The sequence below is a fragment of the Neomonachus schauinslandi genome, chromosome 1 (assembly GCF_002201575.2).
Source record: "Neomonachus schauinslandi chromosome 1, ASM220157v2, whole genome shotgun sequence".
Taxonomy (NCBI): domain Eukaryota; kingdom Metazoa; phylum Chordata; class Mammalia; order Carnivora; family Phocidae; genus Neomonachus; species Neomonachus schauinslandi.
Genome location: NC_058403.1, coordinates 166,132,036 through 166,151,044, shown reverse-complemented (window position 1 = coordinate 166,151,044; position 19,009 = coordinate 166,132,036). Strand labels below are relative to the sequence as shown.

The 19,009-nt window shown below is 37.9% G+C and overlaps 1 protein-coding gene and 1 pseudogene across 1 annotated transcript in view; one reads left to right on the top strand and one right to left on the bottom strand.

The window, feature by feature from the left end:
- Nucleotides 1-19,009, top strand: part of GRM7 (glutamate metabotropic receptor 7) — an 886,221-nt gene that overhangs the window by 402,655 nt on the left and 464,557 nt on the right.
- LOC110585055 overlaps nucleotides 1-19,009 on the bottom strand; it is a 46,604-nt pseudogene that overhangs the window by 26,526 nt on the left and 1,069 nt on the right.

Genomic DNA, 19,009 nt, shown 5'->3' with positions numbered 1-19,009 from the left:
TAGTCCATTGTGTATGTGTGTGTATATATATATATACCACATTTTCTTTATCCACTCATCTTTTGGTGGACATCTTGGCTCTTTCCATAGTTTGGCTATTGTGGACATTGCTGTTATAAACTTTGGGGTGCACATACCCCTTTGGATCACTACATTCGTATCTTTGGGGTAAATACCCAGTAGTGCAATTGCTGGGTCATAGGGTAGCTCTATTTTCAACTTTTTGAGGAACCACCATACTGTTTTCCAGAGTGGCTGCACCAGCTTGCATTCCCACCAACACTGTAAGAGGGTTCTCCTTTCTCTGCATCCTTACCAACATCTGTCATTTCCTGACTTGTTAATTTTAGCCATTCTGACTGGTGTGAGGTGGTATCTCATTGAGGTTTTGATTTGGATTTCCCTGATGCCGAGTGATGTTGAGCACTTTTTCATGTGTCTGTTAGCCATTTGCATGCCTTCTTTGGAAAAATGTCTGTTCGTGTCTTCTGCCCATTTCTTGATTGGATTGTTTGTTCTTTGGCTGTTGAGTTGATAAGTTCTTTATAGATTTTGGATACTAGTCTTTCTCTGATATGTCATTTGCAAATATTTTCTCCCATTTTGTCAGTTGTCTTTTGTTTTTTTTGACTATTTCCTTTGCTGTGCAAAAGCTTTTTATCTTGATGAAGTCCCAATAGTTCATTTTTGCCCTTGCTTCCCTTGCCTTTGGCAATGTTTCTAGGAAGAAGTTGCTGAGGCTGAGGTTGAAGAGGTTGCTGCCTGTGTTCTCCTTTAGGATTTTGATGGACTCCTGTCTCACTTTTAGGTCTTTTATCCATTTGGAGTCTATTTTTGTGTGTGGTGTAAGGAAATGGTCCAGGTTCATTCTTCTCCATGTGGCTGTCCAATTTTCCCAACACCATTTGTTGAAGAGACTGTCTTTTTTCCATTGGAGGTTCTTTCCTGCTTTGTCAAAGATGAGTTGACCATAGAGTTGAGGGTCCATTTCTGGGCTCTCTGTTCGGTTCCATTGATCTATGTGTCTGTTTTTGTGTCAGTACCATACTGTCTTGATGATGACAGCTTTGTAATAGAGCTGGAAGTCTGGAATTGTGATGCTGCCAGCTTTGCTTTTCTTTTTCAACATTCCTCTGCCTATGCAGGGTCTTTTCTGGTTCCATACTATTTTAGGATTATTTGTTCCATTTCTTTGAAAAAAGTGGATGGTATTTTGACGGGGATTGCATTGAATGTGTAGATTGCTCTAGGTAGCATGGACATCTTCACAATATTTGTTCTTCCAATCCATGGGCATGGAACGTTTTTCCATTTCTTTGTGTCTTCCTCAATGTCTTTCATGAGTATTTTATAGTTTTCTGAGTACAGATCCTTTGCCTCTTTGGTTAGATTTATTCATAGGTATCTTATGGTTTTGGGTGCAGTTGTAAATGGGATCAACTCCTTAATTTCTCTTTCTTCTGTCTTGTTGGTGTGTAGGAATGCCACTGACTTCTGTGCATTGATTTTATATCCTGCCACTTTACTGAATTCCTGTATGAGTTCTAGCAGTTTTGGGGTGGAGTCTTTTGGGTTTTTCACATAAGTATCATATCATCTGCAAAGAGTTTGACTTCTTCTTTGCTGATTTGGATGCCTTTGATTTCTTTTTGTTGTCTGATTGCTGTGGCTAGGACTTCTAGTACTATGTTGAATAGCAGTGGTGATAGTGGACATCCTTGTCATGTTCCTGACCTCAGGGGGAAAGCTCTCAGTTTTTCTCCATTGAGAATGATATTCACTGTGGGTTTTTAATAGGTGACTTTTATGATATTGAGATATGTACCGTCTATCCCTACGCTGTGAAGAGTTTTGATCAAGAAAGGATGCTGTACTTTGTCAAATGCTTTTTCTGCATCTATTGAGAGGATCATATGGTTCTTGTTCTTTCTTTTATTAATGTATTGTATCACACTGATTGATTTGCAGATGTTGAACCAACCTTGTAGCCCAGGGATAAATCCCACTTGGTCGTGGTGAATAATCCTTTTAATGTACTGTTGGAACCTATTGGCTAGTATTTTGGTGAGAATTTTTAATCAGGGATATTGGTCTGTAATTCTCCTTTTTGATGTGGTCTTTGGTTTGGGGATCAAGGTAATGCTGGCCTCATAAAATGAGTTTGAAAGTTTTCCTTTTATTTCTATTTTTTGGAATAGTTTCAGAGGAATAGGTATTGATTCTTCTTGAAATGTTTGGTAGAATTCCCCTGGGAAGCCATCTGGCCCTGGGCTTTTGTTTGTTGGGAGATGTTTGATTACTGCTTCAATTTCCTTAGTGGTCCTGGGTCTGTTCAGGTTTTCTATTTCTTCCTGGTTCAGTTTTGGTAGCTTATACATCTCTAGGAATGCATCCATTTCTTCCAGATTATCTAATTTGCTGGCATATAGTTGCTCATATGTTCTTATAATTGTTTGTATTTCTTTGGTGTTGGTTGTGATCTCTCCTCTTTCATTCATGATTTTATTTATTTGGGTCCTTTCTCTTTTGTTTCTGATAAGTCTGGCCGGGGGGTTATCAATCTTATTAATTCTTTCAGAGAACCAGCTCCTAGTTTCATTGATCTGTTCTACTGTTCTTTTGGTTTCTATTTCATTGATTTCTGCTCTGATCTTTATTATTTTTCTTCTCCTGCTGGGTTTAGGCTTTATTTGCTGTTCTTTCTCTAGCTCCTTTAGATGTAGGGTTAGGTTGTGTATTTGAGACCTTTCTTGTTTCTTGAGAAAGGCTCGTATGCTATATACTTTCCTCTTAGGACTGCCTTTGCTGCCTCCCAAAGATTTTGAACAGTTCTGTTTTCATTTTCATTGGTTTCCATGTTTTTTTAAAATTCCTCTTTAGTTTCCTGGTTGACCCATTCATTCTTTAATAGGATGCTCTTTAGCCTCCATGTCTTTGAGTTCTTTCTGACTTTCCTCTTGTGATTGAGGTCCAAAAATATGCAGGGAATGATCCCCATCTTTTGGTACCAGTTGAGACCTGATTTGTGACCTAGGATGTGATCTATTCTGGAGAATGTTCCATGGGCACTAGAGAAGAATGTGTATTCTGTTACTTTGGGATGGAATGTTCTGAATATATCTGTGAAGTCCGTTTGGTGCAGTGTGTCATTTAAAACCTTTATTTCCTTGTTGATCTTTTGCTTAGATGATCTGTCCATTTCATTTAGGGGATTGTTAAAGTCCCCTACGATTATTTTACTGTTGTTGATGTGTTTCTTCGATTTTGTTATTAATTGGCTTATATAATTGGCTGCTCCCATGTTAGGGGCATAGATATTTACAGTTGTTAGAAATTGTTTGATAGACCCTTTAAGTAGGATATAGTGTCCTTCCTCATCTCTTACTATAGTCTTTGGTTTAAAATCTAATTTGTCTGATATAAGGATTGCCACCCCAGCTTTCTTTTGATGTCCATTAGCCTGGTAAATGGTTTTCCACCCCCTCACTTTCAATCTGGAGGTGTCTTTGGGTCTAATATGAGTCTCTTGCAGGCAGCATATTGATGGATCTTGTTTTTTTATCCAATCTGATAACCTGTGTCTTTTGGTTGGGGCTTTTAGCCCATTTACATTCAGGATAACTATTGAAAGATATGAACCTAGTGACATTGTATTGCCTGTAAAGTGACTGTCATTGTATATTGTCGCTCTTCCTTTCTGGTCTCTGTTACTTTTAGGCTCTCTCTTTGCTTAGAGGACCCCTTTCAATATTTCTTGTAGGGCTGGTTTCATGTTTGCAAATTCCTTTAGTTTTTGTTTGTCCTGGAAGTTGTTTATCTCTCCTTCTATTTTCAGTGACAGCCTAGCTGGATATAGCATTCTTGGCTGCATATTTTTCTCATTTAGTGCTCTGAATATATCATGTCAGTCCTTTCTGGTCTGCCAGGTCTCTGTGGATAGGTCTGTTGCCAATCTAATGTTTCTACCATTGTAGGTTACAGATCTCTTCTCCCAAGCTGCTTTCAGGATTTTCTCTTTGTCTCTGAGACTCATAAGTTTTACTATTAGATGTTGGGGTGTTGACCTATTTTTGTTGATTTTGAGAGGGGTTCTCTCTGCCTCCTGAATTTTGATGCCTGTTTCCCTCCCCAAATTAGGGAAGTTCTCTGCTATAATTTGCTCCAGTATAACTTCAGCCCCTCTCTCTCCTTCTTCTTCCTCTGAGATCCCAATTATTCTAATATCATTTCACTTTATCGTATCACTTATCTCTCGATTTCTGCCCTTGTGATCCAGTAGTTGTTTATCTCTTTGTCTCAGCTTTTTTATTCTCCATCATTTGGTCTTCTATATCACCAATTCTCTCTTCTGCCTCATTTATCCTAGCAGTTAGAGCCTCCATTTTTGATTGCACCTCATTAATAGCCTTTTTGATTTCAACTTGGTTAGATTTTAGTTCTTTTATTTCTCCAGAAAGGGATTCTCTAGTATCTTCCATGCTTTTTTCAAGCCCAGGTAGTATCTTTATAATTGTCATTCTGAACTCTAGTTCCAACATCTTACTAGTGTCCGTATTGATTAGGTCCCTGGCAGTCGGTATTTCCTCTTTTTCTTTTTCTTTTGAGATTTTTTTGATTTTTTCTGTCTTATCATTTTGTCCAGGGGAGAATAGATGAAGGAGAGAACAAAATGTTAACAGGTTAACAACGACCCCAGAAAAATATACACTAAACAAATCGGAAAAGACCCAAAACCAGGGGGAAGAAACTGGAAAGAAAGGAAAATAGAAAAAAAGGAATTTGGTCAAATATGATCAGGCTGGTGAATAGATCAGTGCCACACACTAGCTTTGGGTGTATTTTGGTCTGTTAGAAGAAACTGCTTCCCAAAATTTTTAAGGGAGAAAAACTTATAGTTGTACAAAAATAAGGGTAAATACAATGAAGGGATGGAATATGATTGTAAAGATGAAAATTGTAAAAGATTTTACAAAAGGAATTGATAAGAAGTTCGTTGAAAAAACAAAGAAGAGAAATTAAAAAAAAAAGAAAATCAAGAAAAAGGGAGAGAATGTGATCAGGCAGTAGACTAGGACAAAGCTATACACTAGAGATTTAGGGTATATTTTGGTCTGTTAGAAGAACTGTATCCCAAAATTTTAGAGAGAACAACTTATATATATACAGAAGATAAGGTTAACTGCAATGAAGTGATAGAACATGATTCTAAAAATAAAAAATTAGAAAAAAGTATTGATAAGGTAAGATGTTGGTTGAAAAAGGGAAAAAGAAAAATTCAAAAAAATAGAAAAAGAAAAAATAAAGAAAATTTAAAAAATTAACTTTGAAAGACTGAAGAATCATGGGGAAAAGCTATGAATTCTATGTTTTGTATTCACCTAGTGCTGGAGTTCTGCCATTCTCATTGATTTGTAAACTTGGTCTTGGTGGGCTGTTCTTGCTGATCTTCTGGGGGAGGGTCCTGTTGCCGTGGTTCTCAAATGTCTTCGCCTGAGGCGGAATTGCCCTGCCTTTGCCAGGGGCCAGGCTGAGTAATCTGCTTGGGTTTGCTCTCATGAGCTTTTGTTCCCTGCAAGCTTTCCGTACAGCTTTGGAGGATGAGAGTGAAAATGGTGGCCTCCCAGTCTCCACCCCGGATAAGCCAAGAACTCGGCGCCCCACTCCTCAGTGAGCTCCCAGAGAAAAGCAGTCAATTACTCCTGTCTCCCCGGTCTCTGGCCGCAGTCTGTGCTCACCCGGCCTGTGACCAAGTGTTTCTATCTCTGGCACCAACCCCATTCGGAGTCTCCAAACCCAGCAGATTCCTGCGGTGTGCTCCCGTGCTGTTCCTCCCAGGGGAGGAAAGGGAGTCTCCCTGGGTCTGCCACTTGTTGGGTCCCTGCTGAAAGAGTAGTGCCTGGACTGTGCTGCAGATCACAGTTTCTGGCAACCCCGAGCTGAGAGCCCACTCCTCGGCTCCGTGTTTGTAGCTGGCTTCCCTGCTCCGATACCTGGGAGCTCTGCCGCACTCAGGCACCCCCATTCTTTCTGTGACCCCAAGGGTCCTGAGACCATACTGTCCCAGGGAGTGTTCCACCCCCCGCTTAGCCACTGGAGCGACGTCCCTCAGCGGAGCTGACTTCTAAAAGTTATGACTTTGTGCTCCGTTCTCTATCACTTGCCAGTAGCCACTGACGGAGGCTCCCTCCCCCCTCAGTCTGTCTTCCCGAATATCACCTCAGATTCACTTCTCTGCACAGCCTACCTTCCAGAAAGTGATTGTTTTTGTGTTCAGAGAGTTGCTGCTCTTCTTTTCTTTGCTCTCCTGTTGAATTTGTAGGTATTCAGAATGGTTTGATACCTATCTAGCTGAAGTCCTGGGACCAGATGATATTTAGGTCTCCTACTCCTCTGTCATCTTGCTCCTCCCTCTGTTTGTTCTTTATTTATTTGGCTTAGCCGCATCTTATAATCATAAGGGCTTCCCACTCTCAGGTTGTATGAACAGTCTTCCACATTTTCATCTAATACTTTTATAGAGTTTTTTTTTTTGTATTTATTTTCACGTTTTGTCTTTACTAATGTAATTCTTAATTTTATTTCTTTCTAATCTTTTATTGTACTTATTTCCTTCCTTCTACTTTTCTTTGCTTTATATATTTTGCTACATAAGTTTTCTTTTCTCGTTTCTCTTAAATGACTTGGAGGAGATACATCCTATTTTTACATTTCCTAATAATTACCTTTCAGTTTAAAAATAATCTTATTTGAAGTTATATTTATGAGTCATCACCAACAATATGACAGTGGTTCTTAATGTTTCCTTTTCCAGGTATGGTAGGCAGAATTTCAAGTTATCTCCCCTCAAAAATTCCTATCTCCTGGTTATTTAATCAAACAGTAGTCTATGTAGTGCTGTACAGTGATTTTGCAGATGTCATAAAATATTAAAATAGATTATTCTAGATTATCTGAGCAGGTCCTGTGTAATCACAGGAGTCCTTAGAACTGGAGGAGGAAGGCAGAAGAATTAGAGAGATGACTTTGCAAGAAGGAGAGGATGAGGCAAGTGGGGATGTCACAGATTTCAATTGGGGGGACACATCCCATGATAACTGGTTTTGAAAATGGAGGAAGGTATCGTAAGAAATGCAGGAAGCTCCAGAAGCTGAGAAGGATTCTTATCTGACACTAGCAAGGAAACAGGACCTTGGTCTTAGAACTACATAGAACTGAATCCTGCCAAGAGTCTGCTTGAGCTTGAAGTAGAATCCCTCCCAGAGCCTCCAGAAAGGAATGCAGCCATGCTGACACATTGATTTCAGCCAGTGAGACTCAAAGCAGAGAAGCACTAAGCCACCCAGCCTTCTGACTATCAGAACTATGAGATAACAAATACATATTTGTTTTAAGCCACTACATTTGTGATAGTCTGTCATGGTGGCAACAGCAAACTAATACAGCAGGCAGTGAAATTAGCTCAATCTCAGTTTTCCTTTACACACCATCCTATCCTAGATTTATTGGTGTGATCTTGAGATTTGCATTACATTGCACAAGTGTTAATTAGGATTAATTTTATCGTTAAATCATTTCTTTCTTCAAAGCCAGTGTTTCAGTAATTTTATCCAGTTTGTTTTCTTAGCACTTGAATATGTAAGAGTATTTATCTCTTGCCATCAGCATAAATGATAACATATCTGGATAGTGAATTTTGGAATCACATGTTTTCTTTCTCATATTTTTATTCACATTACTAAACTAATGTTGGAGAGGAAACATTTTTCCCCTTTTCCCATGCTGTTTTTCTATCTAGATACTTGTTCTTGAAATTTGTATATTGACTGAATTATATATATATATATATATATAGGTGACTTTTGTTGTTTTTAATCTTGCCAATTAATTGGTAAGATCTTTGCATCTGCACTTAGGAATTGTTCATATATTTGACTTTAAGCATTGTTTGGTTTCCTTATATTTTGGTCTTTGAGGATTCTAATTTTTTCAATTTATTTCATTTGTAAGTTAGTGATAACCCATAAACTATTTTAGGAGAGATTCTGAATTTCTGAAACCCAAACGCTGGTTTGTAAATGGCACCCAGAATATCAACCTTACCTGATAATCCACTTATAATATCTTCATGGCCCTTTTTGAAATAAAGAGTATCAGTGTCTTTTATTGGTAAGGGCAGTAGTCCCAGTTCTGGCTTAAAAAATGACTTTCACATCTACAGTCAACAAATATTTACTGTGTACTTATTATATGACAGGTCCTGAGATTCACCAAAAATATAGGAGAACATGAATTTCAGAGCAGAAAGTATATTGATTGTTCTATTATTGTATCAAAATTACCACAAACTTAGCAACCTAAAACAGTACTCATTTATTATGTCACAGTTTTTATAGGTCAGAAGTCAGGGCAACGCTGCAAGTCTGCAATTACTGGGTCATCTTAGGCTGCAGTGTCATCTGATGATTGATTGGGGGGAATCTACTTCCAAGTTCATTCAATTTGTTGCTAGAATTCATTTCCTTATGGCCATATGACTGAGTGTCCCAGCTTCTTACTGTGGAGCTAGAAGCCACCTTAGGTCCTAGAGGCCTCCCATAGTTCCCTGCCATGTTGCCCTCTGTATGGTTGTTGCTCTTTCAAGGCCAGTGGAAAATTTTCTCACTCCAGTTGGCTAAGATGGGGCCCTACATGACATAACATAATAACAGGAGCAGTATCCCATTAACTTTGTCATATTCTATCAATTAGAAGCAAGTCACAGGATTTACCTGCACTCAGGGAGAGGGAATATACAAGGGTATGGATTATTCAGGGTGTGTCTACTGAATAAGGTAATCTGAAAAGTGAATTTCCTATTTGAAATTGTACAAAAAAGGCTTTCTGCCCTGTTCTTCATTATGTTCAATTGATTCTCTCATTTATCTACTTTGTAACTGTGAAAGTCCTCATGTTGTGTGATACTCCACAGTCAGCTCCTAGAGAATTTGCATGATAATAAAACTCTATTTTAAGGGTTTTTATTATTTCATCACAAACATTTGTTTCAGGATCAAATCATACAAAGCTTAAAAGTGGCATTACTCTAATTTGCTTCCATAAATAAATTTCACTTACCATGAAGCATATTCCGAGAGCATTCTCAAGGGCATTCTGATTTAGCTAAGACTTGATAGAGGTTAAGGAGTCACCTAGAGATTAGAAGAAAATAGATTTCAACTGGAATGTGTGGTATAATTTTTATTTAAATTATTTTAATATTAATGAAGGCATCTCGCAGTATGCTGCCTATTTAACTGTAGAAGTCTTGGTCATATTTTAATCATTTTTTATATTAGGTATAATTTCTTTTTAGATTGCCTTTTGCCATTTGCAATTTTACCATTTTTATGAATCCACAAGGAATCACAAGGATTCAGTTCATGTTGAATGAATGTTTACAGTTTAGACATTTTGAAAATGAGGGGCAATCCTTTATTCTAGAATAATTGGGCAACTCTGTACAACATGGTTTTTAGAGTTCTAGCAGTTGGTAACTGTTGGCTCTGCAGTGTGTTTGACATCTCTTTTTCAGTAAATTCACCATATTATCCCAAAGAAGGTAGAGCACTGAATTCTCAGAAACCTAGAATTGTGTCCTCTGCTTACCTTTCAGTATGACTTTGGATAAAGTACTAAACCATTCTCTCCTTTGATTTTCCCATCTGCAAAATGGGAATAATAGCACTACCTTCCTCACGTGGCTCTTACTGTTAAAATGAAATGGCAAACATAAAGTATTTATCAAAGTGAAAAAAAAAAGTAAGAAATCAACAAGTAGGAGGGTTTTTTTTTTTATTTTTTAAATTACAGTTAGTTCTAAAAGGCATGAAGGGACAGTTTTACTACCATGTGTTGGTTAACATCAGAACAAAATTGTGAGAGGAATTTTCACTGGTTGTCATATTGGATCAGACACTTTTAATTGCAACTGACAGAAATACAACTCCCCAAAACAGATAAGCAACATAGTGGCTTAGATGATTCAAAAGTCCAGGACAGGTCCTAGCTTTAGGGATAGTTGGGCCCTTGGGCTTAAAAACTTTTAGAATTAGGTTTTCTCCACAATGTACTGTCTACTTTAGTATGAAAATCTTCACTGAGTCACTGATTTTCTCAAAGCAATCTGAAAGGTACTCCTTCATAATTTGTTTCACAGAAATAACTGTGTCTAGTTATGATGTTACCAATTTATGTCATGAATCCATCACTGAACCTGTAACTGCGATGTAACTAGTGCTAAGGTTGCCCAATCTTAGTACCTGTGGGTGAGGCCAACCCAAACTGAGGCACATGTGCTATAAATGGGTGAGGGGGATTGTTGATATCGTAGGTGGGGAGGGTCAATGCTAGATATTACACCAAAAAATAAAAGAGCAGATGTTCAGCACACCTATGTTTAAGGTGAATGCCTATGTTTGTATAGGTTATAACATTTTGGTAGTAAGAAATAGATATTGATTCTGACTAACACTAAGAAAACACAAATCTATTAGAAGGATAGGGGTCAGAAATAAAATCCAAGAAAATAGGTGGGGAAAACAGGAGTCAGGAATTTCAGGACACAGCATCTTTAGGAATTCAACCTTGGGCTGTTGCTTAAGGAACCTCTGAGAATTTGCTCCAAATTTTTTTGAAAGGAGAATCAAATTCTAGAGCAAGAGTGAATTATTCCCCTAGCTTGGCTCATGGCTTCATCCTTTGTCTAGGAGTAGGGGAATGATGAGAGTATCTTGTATAGCAGTGCCACTAGTAATGTGCCCAGTGGGAGAAGGACAGCTTCCCAAATCAAAATCTGAGGAGCTGTTACCAAAAGACGTGGAAATAGATATTTGGCACAGGAGAATACAGAGGGCTATACAGCCATATTCTCCATTCTTGTGGTAGAGTCCCTTCTGATAGAGGTTTATGGAATTTGGAATCAAGTGTACTAGGTTTTAACCATGGCTCTACTCCCATGTACGTGATATTAGATGCATTACTTACCATTTCCATCCCTTGCCTTTCTCAGTGAGGATAGTGCTGGTACCTACATTTTAGATGTCTAGAATGGGAAAGGATAGGAGCTTTGAGAATGATGTTATGAAGATATCATCAACTACCTATTGATTAGCTAAGGTATTAATAGTTTTATTAAATAATATGATAAATGTTGACATAGTAGTGAATATTTATTTTTATACAAAAGGAAAGTCAGGCTTTTTCTTGTAAGACCTCATGGTGTCATGCAATGGAAAGAATCATGGAGTGAGAAAAAGTGGACTTTTCCCTCATGTCCACTGTGATTGATTAGAGAACCACTTAAAAGTGACTTCATCTTCCTGGCTGCAGCTGAAAGGTGGTGTGGATCTTATGTTTACCTTCCAGTATTAACACTCATTAAGAGTCTGCTTGAGAGAAAGACAAAATTGTTACTCTCACAGAAACATTTTTATCATTAGATAACTTTTTGAGCATTGATTTTGTAGTAGGCACTGCTTTAAGCACTTCTTTGTATTAATTCACCTCCTACTCACAACAGCCCTGTAAGGTAGACTCTTTTATTATTTCCTTCTTATAACTGAGGGAACTGAGGCACAGAGAGCTAAGAAACATGTCCAGTGTCTTAGATCTATAAGCATTGGTAGGGTTGAAACCAACTACTCTATACATATTTTGTTAAACTGCCTCTCACTACACATGAAGATACTAGTCATTTATCCATTATCCTGTTTAGTAGATTCTAGGTGTTTGAAAATTTTTGAGACAGTTTGAATATTGTCTGAGAAAAATTGGAAAGTAGATGGATTTTAATGTGAAATTCTCTCTGGAGAGGAAAAAAACAATGATGGGAAGGATAGAAACCAAATGAGCTTCTTCCCCTCCCCAACTCAGCTCACCTTAGACTAATTTTTTTTTTTTTCTGGTTGTCAGATTTTTTTTTTAAAGATTTATTTTAGAGAGGGGGCAGGGGAAGAGGGAGAGAGAGAGAGATTCTCAAGCAGACTTTGCGCTGAGCACGGAGCCCAACATGGGCTCAATCTCTCGACCTTGAGATCACAACCTGAGCCGAAACCAAGAGTTGGATGCTTAACGGACTATGCTACCCAGGTGCCCCTGGTTGTCAGATGTTTAATGCTTCTTCACATTTATAGATTTTATGGATCAGCAATTCCCCATCTTCTACTTAACCCTTATGTAGGGAAAAGATTATCTACTCTAATTGATTAAATTAATAGTGAAATAAATATATGTTCACAAATGTTTTAGGATAGAAACTAACAAAATTTTATACCCAACACTTGGAAGGAATTAAAAACTAAAATAGACGGGCACCTGGGTGGCTCAGATGGTTAAGCATCCACTTTTGGCTCGGGTCACGATCCCAGCGTCCTGAGATCGAGCCCCACGTCTGGCTTCTGGTTCAGCAGGGAGCCTGGTTCTCCCTCTCCCTCTGGCTCTTCCCCTGCTCATGCTCTCTCTCTCTCTCTCTGTATCTCTCTGTCTCAAATGGATAAATAAAATCTTAAAAAAAAACTAAAATAGAAAAGGCACCATGGAGATGCTTATCCTTTTGAGGGAATGTGTATTTTAAGAGTGGGCAGGATCACATCATGCTGGGTTTCCACACCATCTGTCAAAGGTCAACAGGTGGCTATTATGTATAAGTTATTTGAATTCTAATCATCTGATTAAGCAAGTACCAGCGAGTGTTTCTTAGTGTTCACTTCTGAGCGAAGGTTCATTTTTTGTGAGAGAAGCATTTGGTGTAACTTTCATTCTCCTGCAAATGTTCAAGATTCATCTGAACTCAGTGAGAGCAGTGTGAAAGGTAAGGAGAAACTTGGGCATAGATTACAAGTTGGATGTAGGCCAGTAACTTGAAGAAAGCTTTCAAAGAAATTTTGTTTGTGTAAGAACAGATTTTTTTTTTTTTTCTGAACAGCGTTTGTTTATTGACAGTGACCTGGAAAAGCTTAAAATCTTACGTGTTAAGGATTTTTTGCAAACAGTATTAAGCGTGTTGCAGGGAAGAAATAATGGAACAAACCAGAGTTGTTTATGTAGGAGTACTTCCGGGAATCAGCTATTGCAAAAGACCCTGATGGTATATTTATGAACCTTGTAGTGGTGGAAGAGTGATAGAGGCCATTACCACCTTAATTGGACCACAAGAAACAGCATTCACACCTAGCCATCCATTCATTTATTCATAGGAGCATTGAAAAACTACCCACCCAGTAGGCTTAAACTCTCAAACTTGGAGCTATTACAAAAAAGTGTGTGTATGTGTGTGTGTGTGTGTGTGTGTTACCAAGAGGATAGGAAGACAGCTAGAGGCAGAGAGAGGGCTCTGTGCACCAGCTCTGTTTGGTGCAGATGTCTCCTTTCCCTTGCAAGGCTCTGGGAATGGGCCTTGAACACTGAATTAGGTACTCCCTGAATCAGGATACGAGTTGGTGATTCCTAGACACCAGTCATTTTCTCGTTGCACACACACACGATCCATCCTATGAATATGTGCCTTACAAAGATTACCTGAATAAACTTGATACCCAATCAAAAGGTCTCTAATAGTACAATGTCAGCACTTAAATAGGTTACTTTAGGATTTCATCCAATCAGCCATCTCCAACATATGAACAGATGGCATTCTACAATATTTTTATCTGAAATATTTTTTTTTAATTGGGAGTATATAATTTTTTTCCTCAAAAACAGTTTATATTGGTAAAGTTCCAAGGGTAACCAATAAAATCATCTTTGCTGGGATGTTTCTGGGGTGACGACGTGACAAATCTACGGACAAATCACTATATCAACCAGTAACAGCGACAATCACCACAACCCCAGGCATTTGCAGAATATTACGTAGTATGCACTGACCTGAGGAATTTCCATGCACTGATTTTTTTTTTAATTCTCACAACATCTCTATGAGATATATATGATTATCTACTTACAGATAAGGAAACTAAGGCATTCTATGTTTGGATAATTGCCCAGGGACCCCTGATTAGGAAGAGGCAGATCTGGATTCAAGCAGGCAGTCCAGCTCTAAATCTGCCCCTGTAACTATTGCCCTCCCATGGGGCTTCAGTTCAACATGTATCAAGACTCGGTTTATGCTGGGCACCATAGGAGGTGCTGATGAGGGGCAAGGAGTCCCAGCCCTGGGAGCTGCCAGGGAAGAGGGGTGTGAACAAACAACTATACACAGTTCACTGAACACAAGTGTGTCAAGGATAATCAAGTAGGACAGAGAAATAAGTGATTAACTGCGAAGAATCAGGAAAGGAAATATTCCATGGATATGGCAACATCTGAGATGCCTTTTGATGCACGAGTAGCAGTTTTGACAAATGAAGGGAAGGGATATAAACCTGTGCGCAGAATGGAGGCATGAGACAGCTTTCTCCTGTATATGGGAAGACTCTTTTCCAACATCTTTTCTCACTCAAATCTTGTAAAAAAGTCAAATTCACAGTGTTGGCTCTGGATTGACTCAAAATATAGCTCAGTTTTTCCCAAAATGTAGGTCAACTTTTTAAAGTCAGACTGAGCTTTTTAAAAATTATTATTGTTTTATTAATGCTTTATTTGTTTAAGACGTTGTTAGAACAGTTTAAGGAATGTACAGATATTGAGAGGAAGATCTAGGGATTTCCCATATACCCCCCCATTCCACACATGCCTAGCCTCCCCAGTGATTAAAAACTCCCACCGGATTGGTACATTTCTTAATAATTACTATCCAGAGTCCACAGTTTACCTTAAGGTTCATCCTTGGTGTTGTACATTCTATGGGTTTGGACAAAGGTATAATGATATGTATCTATCATTACAGACTGAGTTGGGACAGAGATATGATAAAAAAATAGGATAGACTCTGAACTTTTATTTTCCCTTATGTCCATCATCAACTCCCTTCTAGACCAGTCCAGGCGAGAAAAAACTCTATGGAAGTGGGGGAAATGGACTGAAATATCAGATGGTAGGTGGAGAAATGTAAAATGGGAGAAAGTTTTCTTGGGATCAGTTCATATGGCAGATATAACTCAATCCACATCCTTTCGAACTTCTTGTAATTCCGGAGACATAGATGAAGAGCACTTGCTCTCAGTATGTAGTGAAAAACCGTTGAATATTTTGGGCCATGTTTTCCATGTGCCAAGCACTGTGCTGAGTGCTTTGCAAGCTTTAATTCAATTGATCTGCTCAACAACCTGACCGCAGGAGCTGCTTTTCTTGGAAATATTTTGCAGTTGAAGGTAACACACTTGCTAGGAAGCAGAGCAAAGATTCCAATTCAGGTCTGATAGACTCAATTTCAAGTTGACGAAGATGAACTTGAAAGCCTCCTGAGAGATGAACTTGCAAGCCTTATCATGACCCCTTCTAGATGGTTCTCTTGTGTGGCTCTTCAGGTGGTAGTGAAGGATGGATATTTATGGATACTTATGAGTGTCCTCATGAGAATGCTTGGTAAATCTAGAGGCTGTCTGAAAACAGATTGTTTTATCTGTACAACCATAGAGAGAGTGATATTAAAATAGTTCTTTGTGTTGAATGCACTTAAAGCTGTTAACAAGTTTTGGTTTGGACTTTTTTTTTTTTCCTTCAAAGGATTTTTTTTTTTTTTTTTTTTTTTTTTCTTCAAAGACTGATTATATGTTCTTGAAATAGAGAGTGGAATATATATGTCCTAGTTTAGAATTCTGTGAAACTTTGTAAGTAATTGAAGTTATAGAATTACATTTTGAATTGAAAAAGCCCAATTTGTTTAATCTGCTTACTGCAGCGTTCCAAGATAAGATTTGTCAGAAGGCTAAAAAGTCTTTCTGACCACTGGCAACTTCTTCTAAATGGGCACTTTGATTAATTATGACCCTTTCACTGATTAAACATCAGTGACTAATCCTCTGATACAGTGGGAAGTAACCACTGCCATAATTGTTAAGAAATACAGGAAAAAGGATGCAGAGAATAACATAAAGTTCTGATTATGATATCAGATTGCACCAGCTCTTGTAACTGAGGTTTCTGAAAGCCTTGCAGTTTATTTAATCTGAGCTGTGAGAATAAATGTCTATAATAGCTATTTTGAAAAACCATATAGTCTGTGTAATTGTACCAACTATGAGCAATATAGCAACAGGCATTTATGGAATACCTACTCCACGTGAGACACTCTGCTGGAGGAAAGTGTCAGATGACTGGAACGACTCTATTTAGTTTTCATACAGACCATGACTTTTGAAAAGGTCAGAATTTTTTTTTTTTTAAACAAAATGACTCCAAATTGCAGTGAGTAAACCCAGCTACTGGATGCTTCAGGTTGGAAGGGAGACCATCTAATCCTCCCCTCCCCAACTGTTGTTGAATACCCTGTTCCAACCTAGCATTCCTTTTGAGTGGCTACCTTGTCTTGAATACTTCCTGCCATGAGTGTTATATCCTGACGCACTCAGAGCATTTTCAAGTACTTTGGAACATTCTTCCTGCAACTTCTACCCATTGATCCTAATTTTAGTTATTCCATACTCCACTATCTTTAACACAGTTTTAGATGTTTAAAATATAAACCTTTCTAATAGTCAAAGAAAGGAGATTCATAAGCACATTGAATGGGATTAAAGAAGTCAAAATTATGCCCCATACTTACCCAGAAATGATGCTTTGATAAATACTAAAATATAAGCCAACTTTCAGAAATGAAAACCAAATTTGACATTTTGACTTGGATTCTGAGGTTCTTTAGAAAATGTGTACCTACCTCTTCAGTGTTAATTATTACTTCATCTGGGGAAAGGAAGATAGTAGTTAATGTGGATTCTACCTGCATGGTTTGGATTCCCATCTCTACCACTTAGTAACTATACCACTTGTAGTGAGTTCTTTACCTCTGTGGGCCTCAGTTTCCTCACCAGTAATGATATTACCTCCATCATAGGGTTGTTGTACGTTTGAGATAATGTTTAGTACTTAGCAACGGGCCTGGTCCATAAAAACACACTCAATAAAATTGTCATTCAACAAATGTCCACTGATGCCATATATATCAAGTATCTTATCTAAGGAGTGGTTCTTTTTTTTCCCCCCAAGTTTTTATTTAAATTCTAGCTAGTTAACATGCAATGCAATATTAGTTTCAGGTATAGAATTTAGTGAGTCATCACTTAGATACATCACCCGGTGCTCATCACCACAGTTGCACTCCTTAATCCCCATCACCTATTTCCCCCCTCCCCCCTCCCCCTGTCCAGCAATCATCAGTTTGTTCTCTGTAGTTAATAGTCTTTTCCCTGGTTTGCCTCTCTCTTTTTCTTTTTTTCCTATGCTCATTTATTTTGTTTCTTAAATTCCACATACGAGTGACACCATATGGTATCTGTCCTTCTCTGACTTATTTTGCTTAGCAGAATATTCTCTAGCTCCATCCACATCATTGCAAATGGCAAGATTTCATTCTTTTTAATGGCTGAGTAATACTCCATTGTATATATATACCACATCTTCTTTATCCATTCATAAGTCAATGGACATTTGGGCTCTTTCCATAACTTGGCTATTGTTGATAATGCTGCTGTAAACATTGGGGTGCATGTATTCCTTTGAATCAGTATTTTTGTATCCTTTGGGTAAATAGCTAGTAGTGCAGTTGCTGGATCATTGGTTAGTTCTATTTTTAACTTCTTGCGGAGCCCCATTTTGTTTTATGGAGTGATTCTAAGATGACATTATTTGATAAACCTTTCTCAGAAAATATTTTTTTAAAGCTTGCATTTTTCCACATATTTTTTCTAGCAACACCAAAAGGAAATAGTTTCTTTATGTTTTGGGATAAAGATCATTAGTTAAAAAAAACTATTTAGTTGCAAAAGATTGTTACTGAGAGATAATTTGTTAATTAAGAGAAAGATTTGTGAATTTTTTTTTGTAGAATATACTCTCCAGTAGAAATGCTGTTTTGCTTTTACTACTTAGTATTCTTGACAGGTGCCAGATCAAAGATTCCTTCATTACACTCATTAAAGTTTTTTTTTTTTTCTTTGAACTATTTTAGGACAGGACTCTGTAATATGACATTCATCTATCTTTTTGTTGGCTGTTAGAAGACTGAACTCTTTATAATATTTATTTATATCACCCTTCTCTAGACCCATGTGGTATCTAATTATTATCTAAGCACTTCCCACCTTAGAATAAAGTTTCCAGTCTTAAAGTTAGAAAACTAGTTTTAATGCTTTTTGCCTTAAACCTGCATTGCCTTGCTCATTATCCCTAATCCATCAGATAATAAACAACAGGAATGGCCAATGCTTCCCTTCCTTTCTATTTGCATTTTCTGTGTCCCGGTATTTGTACATAATCCTTCATGCATTGTGCCTCTGCAATTTTCTGCTCCTGTAAATAGCATTTTCCAGCTCTCAGTATGTAAGTCAAGTTACTCATTGTATTTGGTACAGCAATTTTCGTGCATGGGTAAGTACAGTCTTTTGCTTCTTAACCTTTTCTGAAGAGATCTGTTTATGCTTGTAACTTGACCACCACTTGTGTGAAATTCTACAGTACTCACAAATACTCCTGGGCTCCCCATTCTGCTCTAATATTGACCAGGCTTTGTCTCCAACCTTCAAGGACTGCGCTCACGCCGAGCACAGTAACAAGTGACAGCAAAACCCTCACTTGGCATTTATAGCTTGCTTCTCTATTTAACACATCACAGAAAAGATGCAAATTCATTCAACTCACAACGGAAACACATCCTATTTTTGAGCTGCCTACGCAGATAATACTCATCATTTCTAAACTAGATGTAAAGAATATAATGTACATATAATTTGTTTTTCATCCAGAATTATGTCTGTTTGGAGTTTAGTTTTTCTTTGAAAGAAAAACACAAGCTGTGAAGAAAATGTTTGATTGAATTCTTGTGCATAAGGTTGACGGACACAGCAAAAGCTGTATCAGGTGCCTAGGATGTGCCATT